Source organism: Haemorhous mexicanus, chromosome Z, assembly GCF_027477595.1.
Source record: "Haemorhous mexicanus isolate bHaeMex1 chromosome Z, bHaeMex1.pri, whole genome shotgun sequence".
Classification (NCBI taxonomy): Eukaryota; Metazoa; Chordata; class Aves; order Passeriformes; family Fringillidae; genus Haemorhous; species Haemorhous mexicanus.
Window position 1 is genome coordinate 3,605,053 of NC_082381.1, and position 17,490 is coordinate 3,622,542.

The 17,490-nt window shown below is 50.2% G+C and overlaps 1 pseudogene; it reads left to right on the forward strand.

Moving 5' to 3' along the window:
* Nucleotides 1-10,442: 10,442 nt before the first annotated feature.
* Nucleotides 10,443-17,243, forward strand: LOC132342039 (serine/threonine-protein kinase PAK 3-like; annotated as a pseudogene).
* The last annotated feature ends 247 nt before the right edge of the window (nt 17,244-17,490 follow it).

Sequence of the window (17,490 nt, forward strand, 5' to 3'; positions counted from 1 at the left end):
CAGGATGGAAGAGACTTTCAAGATCATCTAGTCTAATCACTGTCTGGCCTCCTGCTGAGAGCAGGTTTGCCCCCGAGCAGGCAGCATGGGGCTAGATAGCTCAGTCCTTTACGGTGACAGACTATCCGAGTACCCAAGCAGCTCTTAGCCGCAGGCAACCTTTAGCAAGCATAAGGATTATCAGCTCTTGTTAGTGATTATCAGCTCTTATGATTCCAGCTCTTTTGCTTGCTAAGTTGCTGTGCAGGCTGGCTGGCAGGCAGACACGAGAGAGGAGAAGGCTGTCCTGATGTTCCACAGCGATGGCTTTATTGGGGTCTGTGAAGTGTAGTATTGTCCACAAGGGTCCCAGGATGAGGGAAGAGACGAGAAAGTTGACTCCATGTATCAGCAAGCTAGGTGTCATGGTTTGAGCCTGGCGAAATGCCAGTGCTTCCATGAGAAAACCTCTTTTCCTGGTATCTGCTGTGAGATGTGATCAGAGACAGAGCAGAGCAGGCTCTAACTTATGATTGAAAGGAAAAAACTTTATTAACATAAAACTACAGGGAAAAAACACACAGAACACAGGATGAAAACCTTCCAAATTTCCTCCTCCTCCCCCCACCAAATTTCCTAATTCCGTTACCACCCTTTGGATAATCAATTCTCAGTTCTTTGAGAAGAGAGGAGTCCCTCTTGCACTACAGACTTCACCCAGGAAACAGTTGAAACTTCTCATGTTTCTGTGTCACGTGTGGCACCGCCCGGAGAACATTTGCCATCGTAACCTCTTCCTTCCATGTCCAGTGCTCTCACCACTGCACATGGACCAGAGCTGCTTCTAGGGCTTTTTCCCTTTAAGGATGCTTTGCCCAGTTCCAAAAAAGAGCACAGTCCCTCTCCCTTTGGGACACCTGTCCCCCCCATGTTTCACCCCCTGGGGCTGAGGGGTCTCTCGAACAGAGATCATCTTTCTCTTCTTCTTCATCAAAGACGGAGGGCACCACCACCACCCTCCTCACCCATCGTCTCTGTTCACACACCTTCACATCACCGCACTCTCCTGGCTCTGAGCCATTGCCTCCCCCTAGAATGCAGTCTCTGTGTCACAGGAACTCAAGGGTTCTGTCCATAGCTATCCAAGAAAAGTCCAGCCAAAAGCCACTCCATCATCTCCTCCCACCTAGAATTCTTCTCAACTTCTCTCAATCTCACCAACTCCAGGAGGAATCAGCATTTGCAAGGTTTCCATCATCTCAAGAAGGGTTAAAAGTCCCAGGCTCTGCTGGTTTGGTTCATGAACTCCCACGGCTGGCTGCCCTGCTGGGCACCCCCCCTTCTCCTTCACTCCAGCCACGCTATCACAAGCACAGGCTGCTCTCTCTCTCTCCCTCCGGGGGGGGAATGGGGGATGGCTGCCCGAAGCCCTCGCAGTGCTTCTCCACCCTTCGGCCCAGACCTGGCCTACCTCCCTCCGGCTGCATGGCTCCCCTCCCCCCTGCCCAGCTCGGAGCTGGACAGGGGAGGTCTCCTCTGGTCCTGGGCCGGAACTCAAAAGGAACTTCCAGTGGGAGTTCACAGCTTTTAACCCCTGTGTTCTCAGAGGCGTATCCATGCCCTCAGTGGACAAACCAGGTGCTAATATTAAAATCTGGACACCGATTGGCGTGACCACACCATCCCAAAAAAAACCATTTCCCCTCAAACCACGACTCTAGATTTACTATTTTATGATAGAAAATATATTAAAGCTAACTAAAAGAACAGAGGAGAAAGGATTTCATCAGAAGGCTAAGCTAAGAATAGAAAAAGAATGAATCACAAAGGCTTGTCTCGGACCGAGACAGTCTGGACGGGTGAACTGTGGTTGGCCGTTAATTCCAAACAACCAGATGAGACCAATCACAGATTCCCCCTGTTGCATTCCACAGCAGCAGATAAGAATTGTTTACAGTTTGTTCCTGAGGCCTCTCAGCTTCTCAGGAGGGAAAAATCCTAAGGAAAGGATTTTTCCTAAAACATGTCGGTGACAGTGAAGAGCTCCAGCAATGGCTCTTCTAACCAGAATGGGCTAAAGCAGCCCATTATATATGGCAGGGGGGGATCAGATTGTCCAATAGTAGGGGTTAAGTAGAAGTGACCTATGGGGTTACAGAGAGATAAGCTGGGGTCTGAAAGGCGGAAGAGAGGGACTTCTTTGCTATTTCACTGTGACTTGACATTTCCTATCTTTAAGCCTCTGCCCTCCACAGAGCCCAAGCAAGCCCAGAGCTTGCTACAAATCATCAACAGAGGACCACTATAACCACTCTTACACCATATCCCCAAGTGCCACATCCAGATGCCTCTTGAATGCTTCCAGAGGTGACTCCTGCACCTTGCTGGGCAACTTATTCCAATGCCTTAGCCCTCTTTCAGTAAAAAGAAGTTTTCTAATATCAAGTTGATCTTCCCCTGATGCAACTTAAGGTAATTTCCTCTAGTCCTTTCACTTGAGACATGACAGAAGACAACAACCTGCACCTCACTACAACCTCCTCGTAAGACATGATTTCATCAGCTCTGTCGCCCTTCTTTGGAAACACTTCAGCACTTCATTTTGCTTTTTTGAAGTGAGGAGTCCAAAACTGAACACAGAACTCAAGGTGTGGCCTCATCAGTGCTTAGTACAGTGGGACAATCACTTTCCTAAACTGCTGTCCTGTGCCATATCCCCTTTCCCTATCAAATGTAGTTTAAAGCCCTCTCAATTAGCTGTGGCAACTCATGGGGCATAATACTTTTCCCTCTCCAAGACAGATGGATGCTGCCTGTCACCAGCAGGCCTGATGCTGTGTTATCCACCCCATAGTAATAAATCCCAAAATTCCACCTACAGCAGCAGCCTTTAAGCCATGTATTAATCAGGCTTCTTTTCCTTTTCCTTTCAGTATTTGGTGCTGGTACTGAAGGAATGCAGGAGAATAAAACCTACTATTTTGACCAAAAGCCCCAGTGACATCCTTCAATGATAATCCATTGATAATCCTTTAATCTCTTCACTTAGACAAATAATAGGGCTTAATAGACAGAGGATTGTACCAGATCAGGGATTTTCTTACGTCAGGGATTTTCTCAGGAATTACTCCTGTGCCTTCCAGAGCACTAGGGAGGCAGCAGACTTCCCTGTGGGATGGGTCCAGTTGGCATGTTGGGCCCTTCGTTTCCCTCAGAAGGGAGTCACCTACAACAATTTGTTTTGCACCTCCTCTGGAGGAAAAGGGATTTTTTTTTTCAACATTGAAATATTTGGGACAATCCAAATAAATGTTTAATTTTGGATAGAAAAAACCTTAGTCTTGGCCTCCCAAGGTTTTCCATGTTATGGGGCGTTCATGAGGGAGAGATCCCACTTACAAATGGGTATGATCGATGTAGTCACTCATAGCATTCCAAAGTCATGTATTTCAGTACTTTTCAAGCAAATTCAATTACAAATTTTCCTTTTGAGATGAACATGCAGTCTTGATGCTAATCAGATACTGAAATCCTACTTAACTGCTGTATAAACGATTCTAAATTCTTGCTGATCAGAATGAAATTTCAGTATATCCTAGCTTTTTCACATTTGCTTTTAACCTCAGGCCCAGTTGTTCAGTGATGTAAAGTAGCTTTATTTTCTCTCAGAAACATTTTTTAAAAAGCCCCAAATCCAACCAAAAAAGTCTTTTTCATGAACACAATTTTTCTATATCTATGGTCTGTATATGTTAACTTTTGCCTTGGCTGATTTTGACATAGTTTGTTAAAATTTGTTTTGTAGAACAACTTTGTTCATAAAAAGACATCTGCCTGTTTATGCCAATGGTAGAACTTTTAGTCCCAGGCTAAGAAAACTCTAGTTTATGCCCTTCTGCTAGGAGCCATGTAAGAGCAGAACAATGAATTATGGGGTTTTTTGTGGTTTAATTTTTCTCTAATAGGCAGGTAAGAAACAACTGACTTTAGCAACTAAAGAGTCATTAGGGAGATTAGCAGTAATTTAGGAGCTTATGAAAAACATGAGCTGAAGATTTTCAGCCTTCAGCTGTTTAAGTTTAGATGTTGTAAGTGGAGGCTCTTTACCAGTTCAGGGCAGTTACCTCCACAGAATCTATGATGGACTGGATTTTACATTTTCAAAGACTAGTATTGCAACTCTATTTACACTAGTAGAGTGCAAATCCTAAATCTCAAGAAATGTTGTGATTTGACAAGAGCAAATTCTAAATCAATACTTTATGCTTTAAGAGAGTTGTTCTTTCTAACATCTTCCAGTGAGTCCTGGATGCTTCTTATTTTCCTGTTTCTTGTTCACAGGAATACAGATCATGCTACTGATTTCCACTTGAACATTGAGACATTGACTGTAACTCTTTCAATGAGGCCATCCAGCCAATTACTTATCCATTGACTACTTCATTCGTTAAACTCATCTGTCTCCAATTTACCTACAAGAATACTGCAGAAGACTTTGTCAATAGCCTAACAAAAGTCCAGGTAGATGACTTCTGTGAGTTTTCCCTTTTCCACTATGCAGTCATTGCATTGTAGAAGGCCACTGGGTTAGCCAGACATGATAAGGTGTCAGGATCTCTCTCATCGCTCTCTATAACTAACTGAAAGGAGACTGTAGTAAGATGGGGCTGAGTTCTTCTCCCAGGCTACCAGTGACAGGACAAGAGGGCATAGCATCAACCTGTTCCAGACTAAGTTCACGTTGAACATTAGGAAGAATTTCTTCATGGAAATGGTTGTTAAACATTGGAACAGACTGCTCAGGGAAATGGTGGAGTCATCATCCCTGGAAGTGTTCAAGAAGCAACTGGATGTGGCCCTTGGTGCTATGGTCTAATTGACAAGGTGGTCATTGGTCAACAGTTGCTCTTTTATTTTCCTCCTGGAAAATAAAAGAGCATCATGCACCATCTATTGGGGGGTGGGGGGAAGGGGGGAGGAGCCTCCTATGATGTCGTCACTGAGTGGTAGAAGGTGACATCCCCAGTGTCAGATTATAACATCATCAGGGGATGGATTGTGACATCACATCTCTCGCTAATTGTATTAGTGCACTGGCAGAACCTGAGCCAGTCTGGCTCCAGGCTTGACTCCTGCTGAGCAAGCTCTTGAGGATGTAGCCAGGCTTCTTGCGGTGCTGGGTGCTGTATTGGGGGCTGTCTTTGGCAGGTCTTGGTGCCCATCCTGGAGCCAGCAGTACTGTTTTCCTGGCCCTGCTTGGCTGAGTCACCTGGGCACCACAGGTGTTTGCAGCAGTGGAGGCTGGCTGTGCGGGAAAACATAACCCTAAATTGGGGTGGGTGATTGTGTTCAGGCAGCCAAGATGGTTTCCTTCTTGACAGGGCTTGGCATTTCTTCTTCCCCTCCCTGGGACAATGTGAGGAGGACTCTCACATAGTCACACACTGCTCTGTGTGACACCAACAAGGGGGAGCAGCTCCTGGTCCTCAGCTCTGCCCAGCGTGCTGCAGGACACAGAAATGGCCATGGGAACAAACTGGAGTTGCCCTATCTGCCAGGGCACTCAGAATGATACAGCTTCTGCTCTGCCCTGTCACCACCAGTTCTGCCTGGGCTGTATCCTATGATGGGCACTGAGAAATCCATCGTGCCCACTCTGCAGAACACTGGTAAGATCTATCAGGTTCTCTGAGCAGAGTGAATGGGACTATCTACAGTGTGTCATCACTCCCTCCAGTGAGTCACCAGAAGCCAGCAGCCAGGCAGGAAGAAGTCTTGGAGAGTTGACAGTGGCCCCAGTGATGAGGGAAAATGGCTGCCATTACCCTGTGGTGTCCCATCCATCTTATCCACAGGAGACTCTATCCCTACCTCAGCAAGCAAGTGCATGGCCGGAGCCAATGGCTGACATCCTGCCTGAGGTATGGGCAGAACTTTTCCAACGACAACAGCATCTCTTGGACCCTGTGCTGCTCTGGCTGTGCCAAAGGCTGCAGAGAATATTCCAGGGCAAGTGGTGGCTAGTACAGGCTGCAGAGAGCAGCATCCTGAATGATCTCTGTGTCTATGGTCTGGATGTGGAGACCTTGGTTCTGAGGCTGCAGAACAGCCTCGGGGAAGGCACGGCACAACTAGTTCTTGGCCTCATCAATGTCATTGTGGGCCAGTGCAGCAAGGAAGCTCAGAGGCTGCTGCACTCCCATGCTGGTGAGAAGGAAACCCACAGACCTTCAGCCAACACTAGGCCTGCCAGCTCCAGCTCCAGCTCCAGCAGCTCCAGAAGCTCCTACGTGGGAATTTCTGCCAGCAGCCCTACAAACTCCAACGTGGATGAGGGAAGCTGGTACATCAGAAGCTACCCTCCATGGAAGCTACAGTTCCCCACAATCTGTGCCTGTCCCCACAGAGTGGGACCAACTCCAGGAAGAGCCAGGAAGGGCAGTGGTGCTAGGTCCCTCTGCCCAGGGCTGTAGCCACAGCCCCCCTCCTCCTGGCCAGGTCAGGGCCTGCTCACCCAGGAGACCCTGGCACACTCAAAAGAGACAGGCCCCTAGTCCCCAGGATTCTCTTCACTCCAACGAGAGGCCAAGGCAGGGACCTGCCTGAGCCCTGCAGCCCTCAGGGACTCTCATCATCACTTCAGATGAAGTGATGAAACCTGGGGACACTGAAGTCCACAGCATCTTCAGGAATCAGCCTTACCTAAGGCAGTTAAAGGGGAACACTCTAAAATGAGTTCTCCCCCTTTGTTTTAATCCCTTTCCACCAATAAGGAGAAACTAAATACAAATGGATATAAGTAAAAAAAAAATAGCAGTTTACTAACAAGTAAAATTGAAACAGGCAAAAATCCCTAGTAAATATTCACTAGATGCAGAATTTCTAAATCTCACAAACCACCCCCCAGAAAAAGAGAAACCCAAAATGGTGGAAATACCCCTTCCAAGATGGCGCCTGCCACAGGGAGACAAAGGGAAAATGGCATCTGACCCTCCCCCCAAGACAGTGGCATTCCTAGGTGGCCATGTGGTCAGAGAGACAAAGGGAAAGGGTGGCAACAAACCCTCCCAGGAAGGCTGGAACTTACAGAGAAGTTCTAGTGGCAGATGAGAAGAGCCAGTGTGTGTGGAGTCAGCACTGTCACCGGCCGCTTCCTCCTGCCGCCTACTGGACTCCAGCAGCGCTGGTGCTTCTGTCCCCTGCACTGTGCCTGTGGCTGGGAGGAAAAAAAAATCTCTTGGCACTGACATGGGGTGGCCTGGCCCCGGGATGGCTCAAAATTCACCGCAGGGTTTGAGATGGTCATTGTGAAGCAGTTTCTGGCTGGGAGATGCAGCTTTGCCAAGTTGCTACTGTTGTGAGCCTAGAAAAACCCATGCTAAACACCACTCTGATTTGACACAATGACATCAGGCAAAAGAGGGCCCAAAAGGGCCCAGTCTACCTCAGCTCTAAAGTGAAAGCCAAGAAAGAGCAAGCCCAAAGGCAAAATGGGTGCTCTGCCTGGGTACTCCAGCCTTGCCGAAGTGAGTGGCATCACCTCCACCTCCTCCGCAATTCTGGGTCCACCTGTGCTGCTGCGCCTTAAACACACAGGATTATTTGTACACAGATAGATATGGAATAGTATAAACTTTTTGGTCACCCAGACACCTTCCCAGGTCTTGCTTACAGAAGGTGCCTGGGGGCAGTCCACCAGCACCAGGGGTCTGAGTAAATCTATAAATGTCCAACTCTCAGCAACTGAGAGAGCTGGACATACTGAAACATGAGTGTATTTGAAAATTTAGTGCCAGGTACAATCTGGCTTGTTAAAGGCATTTATGGACCAAGAATGAAAAAGCAATGGAAAAATAGGGTTCTGACAAATTTCTCAGTTCTTGCAACTTTAATTGCTACTTAGAATAGCCCACATTGTGTTCTTGGGCAGAATCCACTTGAAGTAATATATTCTTCTACTGCATTAGAAATGAGTGACAATGTGCCCCATCCCCAGAGAAGTGGTATGGGAAGGAGGGAGCATAACTCTTAAGCTAACCCTTTAAACTTTAATACAGTGGCTGATCATTTTGTAATATAACTCTAATAACTGAACAGCAAGGAGTTCACTCAAGGGAATAATGGACAAGGATGAGTAGTTTTATAGTATTTTTTTCCTCCTCGCAGAATCTTCCAACGCATTCCCTCTCTTCCTCTTCATCCGTGAATTGCACATATATGGAAGAATTTTATTTTGAAACTGATGGGAGCTATGTTTCCAGGTGTGACTTTTGATGATGATATCTCTGGAATCAAACTCCAGATTCCCAAGGATATTTGATTTTAATTCTAAGGGATCCATCCACAGCAGGGATCTACCCTGGAGCAGTCGGTCCTAGAAGTACATAGTACCTTGGAGTGGTGTTTCAGATGTCATTTTGTAATTTAATGGATCAGATTACTTTCTTTTCAAAAAAACCCTAAGTTTCTTGTGGGCTCAGTCAATGAGATGGAGCCATTTCAGACTTTTTCAAGAATAAGCCAGACATGACACTACTGCACATGTATGTGGACAGCTCATTTTCCTAAATGACTACTTTCCTTGTCCAGTCTTCCAGGAAAATAAGACTGCTGGAAATCAATTGCTATAATTGAGCTGAAATCCTGAGAGGTAACATTTACACTGAAGTATAAATTTAATAAAGTTATACATAAAGCATAAAATGAAGCATATAAAGCATAAAAATTGCCAGAGCATCTTTATAATGCTATTCTACATACTTTCTATTGCTGGGAGAATTTCCTGTGGTCTGTTTTCAGTCCTACAATTATGAAGTATGCTATAAAGCAGAGCACAACATGAGTATTTGCATCTCATGTAAGAAAAGTTATACAAAGTAGCAGAAAACAATTCCATTTCAGCTGCATTTAAGAAACAGGTGGTTTACTTAGTGCTTAAGGCCAAAGTAGGGGAAATGAGAAGATCTGAGAGTTTATCAAAAAGCTTTAAGGAAACTTTGCTCACAAAGCAGAGGTAAATTTGTAGAAGTTTGAGAAAATCCATTTTGGTTGGTAATCCCTGCTTTTGAAAGTGTTGCTTTAAAAAGTCACGCTGCACTGCTCAGAATGAGCAGTCAAATCCTGGGATATCTTCAAGTCACCACTACTTCTCCAAAAAAAAAAAAGCTGACATGTCTTGCGATGTTAAGGCAAACATATTTCCTACTCACATGCGCTCTTCAGATGTTCCACCAGGCAGAAGTGCAATACAATGTAGTAAATCCAAACTGTGAAGAGCCCAGGATAAAGCTCCTTTCAAGGCACTGTGCTGTCTGTTATCAGAAGACATGTCTGTGCTGAGTCACAAGCAAGGAATACACAAGGAAAGCAAGCTTAGCCATGGATTGTGATTGCGTGGGTGAACAGAGTTGATTTGCAGAGCAGCTGCATGCACTTTTTCCCCCTCCCACCCAGTGTTTTGTTTGACTTTCAAGATGCCTCCTGGGTCTGCCTCAAGATTTTGACAGAGAAGGGAATGACTGCAGTTCATTTGTACTGGGATGTGGCTGCCCAAATCTCTGCAAGGAATCTCACAGGGAGCATGGTGCTCGGGCAAACAGCCGTCACCCTGCGGCTTTGGACTGTTCCAAAGGGGCCTCCTTAGGGCTCGACATCTGCAGGCCATTGCAGAGCAGTGGGCCGCAGGCTGCTGCCAGAGCTCCAACACAACACAAGTGTGGCAAGAACCATGGCTCAGCTCTTCTGGATGTTCTGAGACTTTCAGTTGCCAGAGAAACAGCAAGCAGAACAAGAGGAGCTTTGTGTCAAGAGCTAAGCTAGCGTCTCCCTGCCACAACAAAGGGAGGCCGGCCTCCAAACCGAGTCAGAGCAGAGGTCAGCATGCACCCACGTGCTCAAGAAGCCACTGCAGCCTACGATGCTCCTGGACGTTCATTCTCTTGGCTTCTTTTGCCCCCTAAATGTCATTGAAGAAGGGAGGCTTTTCAGAAGCAACTGAGATGCCACCTAGGAGAAGCACACTTGCTTTTAGTCAAAGCTTTGGGGGCCAAAAGTCATGTTTGCTTGGATTCTTGGATGCTAGGAGGGCTGGCTCATTGTTCTGGCCTCCCCTGGGATGCCTTGAGCACTGCCTTATGGACCGTGAGGCCATTTTCTGCTGCTTTAGGACTGAGGAGAACTTGCCAGGCCTTTCTTTGGCAGCAGCTCTGCAGAGGGGTTGGCTGGCTGGGCACAACAAAGCCAGGGCAGCTGCCACTGTGAGGTCAAGGGAGCGGTGCCACATCACAGTGCCGTCTTGTCCCAGTGCGTGCAAGGCCTGCTTGTCCAGAGCAACTCTTGCGCTCGCTCCCTGAAGGAGGATCCTTGTGATCAAGGAGTTCTCAGCAGATGGCCTGCACCCCGAGAGGAGCCTTGCTTTTCCCTTGGGTGGCATTCAGCGTGCAAACCCGCACAGCGCTGCCAAAATGATCGGGCAAGTCTGTGCCGCGGTTTGCACTGTCTTTTCTCTTGCTTATTCTGCCTACTACGTGACCCAGCTGACTCGTAAGTAAAGGTTCATCCCGGGGCTGGCATCACCTGCCTTTTGCTTGGCTCTGCTCTTTATGCCACAGTAGTGACCCAGTTGATTTGGGAACAAAATGGCCATGACGATGCCACCCCTTTGGTCAAGCTCCTGCCAGCAGCATCAGCTGGAAAGGGGCTATCTGTACTGGGCGGCAGAAGCGGAGGATTAGCAGCATAACCTGCAGCGGTTGCCCTCCCTTGCAGGGAGAGTGCGTGGCAGTGGAGTCTGTCATTTCCTCAGCTTGCTGCTTCAAGCAAGGCAAGCTGCAAATTGCAGACTCTGAGGAGAGATCCTCAGAAGCACTTCTAACAACTCTGCAGTTCTTTCCAGGAGTGAATTAAAGCAGTGTTTGCCCCAAATTCTGCCCCTTAGATGGCTTGGCTGTGTGACTCAAGCCTTTTCTGATGTGCCAAGATTGCGATTCCCTTGGCCATGCAGCACCAACTCCAATGCAGTTTGGCTTTGCTGCTGAAGCCGGGAGCTGTTGCTGGGCTGCTTCAGGAGAGAGCTGCCAGAGTGAAGGGGGCCCTTTGTGGAAGCTTTCCTGGGCGATCCTCTTCAGCCAATTGATGGGAATTAGTGCATGCCATTTAAAAGAATCTCTAGGTAAATTGCAGGAAAGAGAGGAGGAAAATGCTGCTTGAGCTATTGGGCACAAGAAAAGCTCAGACTGTTCAAGAACAAGGGGCATTTCCATGGCCGTGTTTCCATTTCTCTCCTGGCAAGAGAGGCCTAAATGCAGACAGAGCCTACCCGAGCGCCCTTGTTGTTCTCCTGCTTGCTGTGGGAAAGAGCTGTTGCTCCTGGAGGCATGCTGGGATAGGGAAATGCTCTCTATTGGGACTGTTTTGAGCTGTGGCAGTCTCCAGCACAGGCACTTTTCTAAGGGCCTCTGGTTCCTTTTCCCGTGCTGGCTGCAGGTCACCTGACACGCGGATGGAGATGAGCCTGTCCTTTGGTGAGTGGCAAAGGAAGCTGGGACCTTGCTGGCGTGAGAGAATTGTGCGGCAATTCTGCCAGCTTGGCCTTTGGCAGTAGAATGAAGTGGAGTGCCAGTGTGGGAGGCTGAAAGAAAGGCCAAGTGCCTGGTGGCATCAGCAGCAGCAAAGGGAGCACTGGTTGTTTGCTGATTTTCCAAGGAAAGAGCCTTTCAAGAGATGAAAAGCAAGACTCCTTGGAGGGCCAGCTCCAAGGTGTCTTGCTGCTTCTAGGCAGCAGGGAAGCTCAAATGCACAGCAAGATGGAGTAGCACCTGATTCAGCCATCTTCCTGGGCTTTTCATGACTCAGAGTCCCACTTGCATCAAAGTGTATGGTTTGCCCTTCTTCTGGTTCCTTGCCCATCTCAACAGAAAGCATCTCCTCAGGGACTGGCTCTTGCCCGTCTCTCTCACTTGTGTCTGTCTGCAGGGCTCAACTGCAGGGTCAGCGGCTCCTCTGGCTCCCTCTGTTACTGAGGAAGAGGCTGAAGAGGAGCAAAGGAACATCAAGCCTCCAGCTGCTGTCCCTCCACAGCCTGAACATGCAGAGCCAGTAAGTGGCAGCTGAGCTTGGCACTGCCTTTGGTGCAGGGCCAAGCTTCAAGGTTTGGATGGAGCAGCCCTCGTTGCTGGCAGCTGAAGATGCTGGGGGCTGCGTGCCTGCTGTGACGTAGTGCTGCTTCAGGCAAGCCAGGGAGGCCTGGCCAACGGCTTCTGAGCTTTGACCTTCAAGCATCACTTCGCCGGGATGCTGAGAGGGTCTGAGAATGTCTCTTGGCATCAGACAAGAGGCAGCGTTCCATTCTGCCCAGGGTAGGAGTCAGCCCCTTGTGCCCATTGTCAGTGCAGGCTGCCTGTGCTCGGCGGGCAGAGTGGCCCAAAGCCGCAGCTGACAGCCTTGCGGGGTATTTGGGAGCCAGCGGCCCCTGGAAGGGACCTGCCCTCTCCATGGACTAATTAGTTGCAGGCAGAATGTAGGCTGCGCTGGGCTTCCATGCGGTCAGAGCGGAGTTTGGAGAGGAGAATCCTTGTCAGCTCTGCATTGTAAAGGGCGGGTGGGTCTGGCCAGGGCTGGAAGGCGGCTCCGAAGGGCCGCTCCCTAAAGCCTGACATAGAGAGGGGAAATCCGTGAAACAGATCAGAGAAGGGACATGCTCTGGGCTTCTGAGCAGACAGTTGCATGCCAACACCGGGGCGATTTCATTGCCCGGGAAAACACAGGAGGAGGAAAGCAGCAAGGCTCTGGGGCTGTGCTCTGGTCTCTTTCTGGATCTTCACAGCCCCATCGCTACCTTGTTGTCAGTGTCTTGCAGAAAAGCCCAAAAATGGAGCATGGAAGAGGCCAAGAGGGGCTGGACCAAAATAGCCTTTCTGCTTTTCCCATTGCCTTGGAGAAGGGGACACGGGGAAAGGGCCCAATGGCGGACGGCATCTTCCGAAGGCCTTGCTTGTGCCCTGCGCTCTGTGGGGCGTCTGTGCCAGCCACCCTTCTGACGGGCAATCCTTTCTTGTCCCAGCCCAACACCCGCTCTGAAATTCAGCCTGGTGCCGCTGGAGCAGCATGGCCTGCAGCAGCCAGCTCGCCCCCCGCTGCTGGCACTTCATCCAGCGGCGCAGCCCAGCAGCCCGAGAAGAGAGAGGAGCAGGGCCCGAAGGCACTGAGTACGTCCGGTGTATTTCTTGTCTGCCAGAGCCGTGCGCTGTGCGCGTGTCTTGGTGCGGGTCGTGCCAGAATGTCTCCCCGGTCTCAGAGGCCCTTTGGTCCCCTGCAGAACCTGTTGTTGTGCTTGGAGGCAGAGTGGGAGCGCTCAGGGAGCTCCTGCTGCTTGTGAGGGCGGCTGGGCATGGCTTGGCTCTGCCTGGGCTGCCTTCTGTGCCATAGAGAAAAGCAGAGATTGTTTCTGCTGGATCAGCAGGCTGGCACCATGCAAGTGCGTAGGCCCCAGGGAGCTCTGTGGCCCCAGCTGTTTTCTGGCTCTCGTTCTTACTCCTCCTGCGGCTCAGACACTTTGTGCTTCCAGGTGGCCCTGCCAGTGATGGGGGCTGCGACTGCAGAGGCTGCAAAGGCCCTTGCTTACCTCTTAGGGCCCCGTTCTTAAGGGCTCATCATTTTGGCTTACCAAGCTGTGCTTGAAAGAAATGAAGTCCTCCTAGGAACGGCCACCTGATGAAAGGTGGAGAAGGTGGCCCTCCCACTTGCTGGTCTCAGCAGCTGGAAGCCAAGGGTCCCAGAGCTGCTGGCAGTGGCCCTGCGTTTGGGATGGTCTGGGGAGAGGCGTCTCTGCGTGCAAGTGAGCGCCCTGCACTGCTTTTGTCTTTCAGGGAGCATTGTGAGTGTGGGCCAGCCAATGAGCAAATACACGGCCTTTGAAGAACTCGGACGAGGGTAAGTGTGTGACATCAGCTCATTTCAGAAAACCGTGGGCCAGGTCTTTGGCTGGTGCAATATCAAGAGTGAAGTCAGGCAAGCTCCAGTCATGGTCAGACTCTGGCTTTACCTCCTGTTGCCTGCCAGCACTGCTCAGTCAGAGCAATCCGGAGGCCTCATCAAAGACAAGTTGATGCTGGCAATGTCTAGCTTGCAGCACTGAGGAGCAGGAGCTGGAAAACCCCCTGCCCCTGCAGCTTTATGGCCTGAAAGAGCACCTTGCCATCCAAGAAATGTCAGATTCTCCAAGACAGTGTTCTGGCTAGAATTATTCTCAATTTCTTTACACACACATGCATACACACCCATGGGAGAAGAGAGTTCCCCTTAAGTTTGGAAGTGACCGAACTGGGCGTGTGCCTTGGAGATTTCCAGTGGCCCTTGGTCTTCATGCTGGACCTTAGTGTTCCCTCGGACACCCTGCCCTGCATGGCAGAGGGCTCATGGGCTGATGTGCTGAAAAAGAGAGGCCGCAGCCGGGCATTTTCTAAGGCGTCCAGGCCGCCTGGGGAGATCTCCTGCCTAGGGCTTTTTCTGCTGCTGTTTTCTTTCTAGGGGGTTTGGAGCTGTTTATAAAGCCCTTGACACCAGCAGCGGACAACAGGTAAAGTGCTAACAGCCCCATGGCGTTTTGCAGCTCTGGAGCGCTTTTCCCACTGCTGGGAGCTCTGCCTGCAGCTCTGGGTGGCTGCTCCATGTCTGCAGCAGAGGCTGTTCCTCTGAAGTACCGTCTAGGCTCAGGGTGCAGAATGCACTTGGGATGGGCTTTGGTGCTTCTGCTAAGCCCTGCAGTTCTAGTAACAAGGCATTTTGGCACAGCTGGCTTCCCCGTTGCACAAGCGCTTGATCCGTGCTCCTTGTGATCTCGAGCAGGGTGCGTCTTCTCAAGGTAACCGTGGCCTATGTCATTTTAGATGGCCATCAAGATCATGTCTCTTGGGGAGGAGATGTCCGAGGAGCTGGCTACCATTGAAATCCTGGCCATGAGGGGCAACAGGCATCCCAATATTGTCACCTACTTTGACAGGTTGGCATATTGTCATGGCAATGAGCTAGTGCAAGCCAGAAGAGACAATGCCCTTTGGTCAGTGGCAGAGAACGGAGCTGGTGATGATTTCTCTGCTCATCTCCAGAGGGTGGGAGGAGATTGACCTGCTGTTCAAGAATCTCTTGCGGCACACGTAGCTTGGAGAGCAGTGGCAAAAGCCTGGCTCAGGCCCTTGGGTGACTGAGCAATGGCCATTGCTCTCTGTCCATGCCGTGGTTTTCTTCTTCCAGCTACCTGGTGGATGCAGAGCTCTGGCTGGCCATGGAGTTCATGGATGGCGGCACCTTGTTTGATGTGCTCCAGGCAGTGTACCTGGAGGAAGGACAGATAGGCGCTGTCTGTCAGGAGGTGAGGCATCCCGCTTGTGCTTCCCCAGGCCTGCCCATGATGCTGCTTGTCAGCTGTAGGTTAAGGACAGCAGATATTTCTTGCTCTCAGCTTTCTTTTGCTGCTGCTGCTGCCACCATGACACAGAGAAGAACGAGCGTGGGAAGGGAACTGCCTGCTGGTGTCCCCACACTCCTTTTAGGCTCTGGTCTTGCACTCTTCCATGCTGTCTGTCCTGTGGCACTGGTGCTCACTCACTTGCTTGGTTTCACTTGTTTCCTCCGCTCAGCTTGGCCTCGGAATGTTTGCTTGGAGCCTCTCTGTCCTACATTCCTTGCCCCTGGAAGGCAGCATGCAGGTGGCAGAATTTCAAGCTAAGGGCAAAGAGCTGCCCTCAGCTTCAAGGATAGCATCGCAGCCCAGATGGCGATGGATTCGGGAACAGGTCTAAGGTGCCGCTTCCTCCTCTGCTGCCACTAGGCTTCCCCAAAAATCTTTGCTGTGCCGCCTCCCAGCCAAAGGTGATGCGCTTGGTACCGAAGGCCGGTGGAACTTTTGGCAGCCCAGATGCCTTGGCTTGGAAACCTAGATAAAGCTTCCAAGAGGGTTGAAGCAGAAAGCTCTTCTTCATGACAGCACCATGATGCTGCCCTGGCTCCCAGTTCCCTGAGAAAGCAGTCCATCCCGTCAAGCTCTTTCCTTTCTGACAAGATGAAATCAGATCCCGCACGTTAACTTTCCCTCCCTCCTTTTTCTCTCTCAGTGCCTGCAAGGACTGCATTTTCTTCATTGCCCCCAAGTCATCCACAGAGACATCAAAAGCGGCAACGTTCTTGTGGGCATGGATGGATCCATCAAGTTGGGTGGGTATCCCTGCTCGGGTGCGGCATTTGCAGCCTGTGCTCTGGGGCTGCCTTTTGGTGCTTGCCACTTGGCCAGGAGCGCCGTTGGGCCAGCGCATCAATGGCCAGGGTGTTTTTGAAGGGGCCGATGCCTTCTTTCTCTGGCTCCAGCCCCGTGGAAGGAGTGCTCGGCTGCTTTTTCAGCTAGACTCAGCGTGGCCTGGCCAGGCTTGGAGTGGGCAATCCTTTTGGCTGCTTGGCCAGTGGTAGCTGGCTTTGACAGGCTTTGTTTTCCTCCTCAGCTGACTTTGGCCTCTGCGCTCAGCTCAGCCCTGAGCGCAGCAAGCGCAGCTCCAGCGTCGGCACTCCCAGCTGGATTGGCACCGGAGGTGGTGAGAGGAGAAGCCTACGGCCCCAAAGTGGACATCTGGTCTCTGGGGATCATGGGGCTGGAAATGGTGGAAGGGGAAGCTCCTTACCAGCGGGAAGCCCGTCTCAGGGTAAGGTGCAGCTTAGAAAGAGGGCTCTGTGTGGAAAGAGCTGATGTGGCTAGCAAAGGAGCAGCTCGAGTGTCCTCTTGCATCCGTGTGCTGTAGGTTTTTGAACTGATAGAAAGGAACGGGCCCCCAAAACCGCAGAACCCCAAGCACCACTCAGCTCTCCTGCGTGACTTTCTCTGCTGCTGCCTGCAGGCAGACGAGGACAGGTGATGGTCTGCCCAGGAACTCCTGCAGGTAAGAAAAAGCAAAGGGCCTAAAAGCCCTGTCAGCTGAGGACGTCTGCATGAAGGGATGAGGAGCAGTGTGGGCCACATGGCTGAGATGGGAGCCAGGACAGGAAGGCGCAGGGGAACATGCTGCCCTCGGTGCTCTTGGTGTGTCTTTCTGGCAGCCAAGGAGTCCTGCTTGAGCCCGTGAGGATGTGATCCTGGAAAGTAAGGGTTCCTCTCCTTGTTTTCTTTTTCCTCTGGGCAGCATCCCTTTGTGACCTCAGGCCATCCTGCCTCCAGCCTGCCTGCTCTGATCACCTCAGCCAAGCAAGTGCGGGAAGACTGGAGAGGAGACGCCTGTGCCTGAGGAGGCCCTTGTGCCCTGCCAGCTGAGAGGAGGGAGAAGAGGATGTGTCATCTTCAGGAAGAGTCTCAGCCATGCCCTGAGTTTCAGGAGGAGCTGGGCTGTAGATAGGAAATGGAAGGCTTTTGTAATTTGCTAGTTTAGGTGATAGGTTAGCATAGCTTAGCTTAGTTTAGGTGTCAGGTTTCATTTAAACCTCTGTTGGTTTTTTTTCAAAATAATTTTTCATTTTAGTTAAAATTTTAAAAAA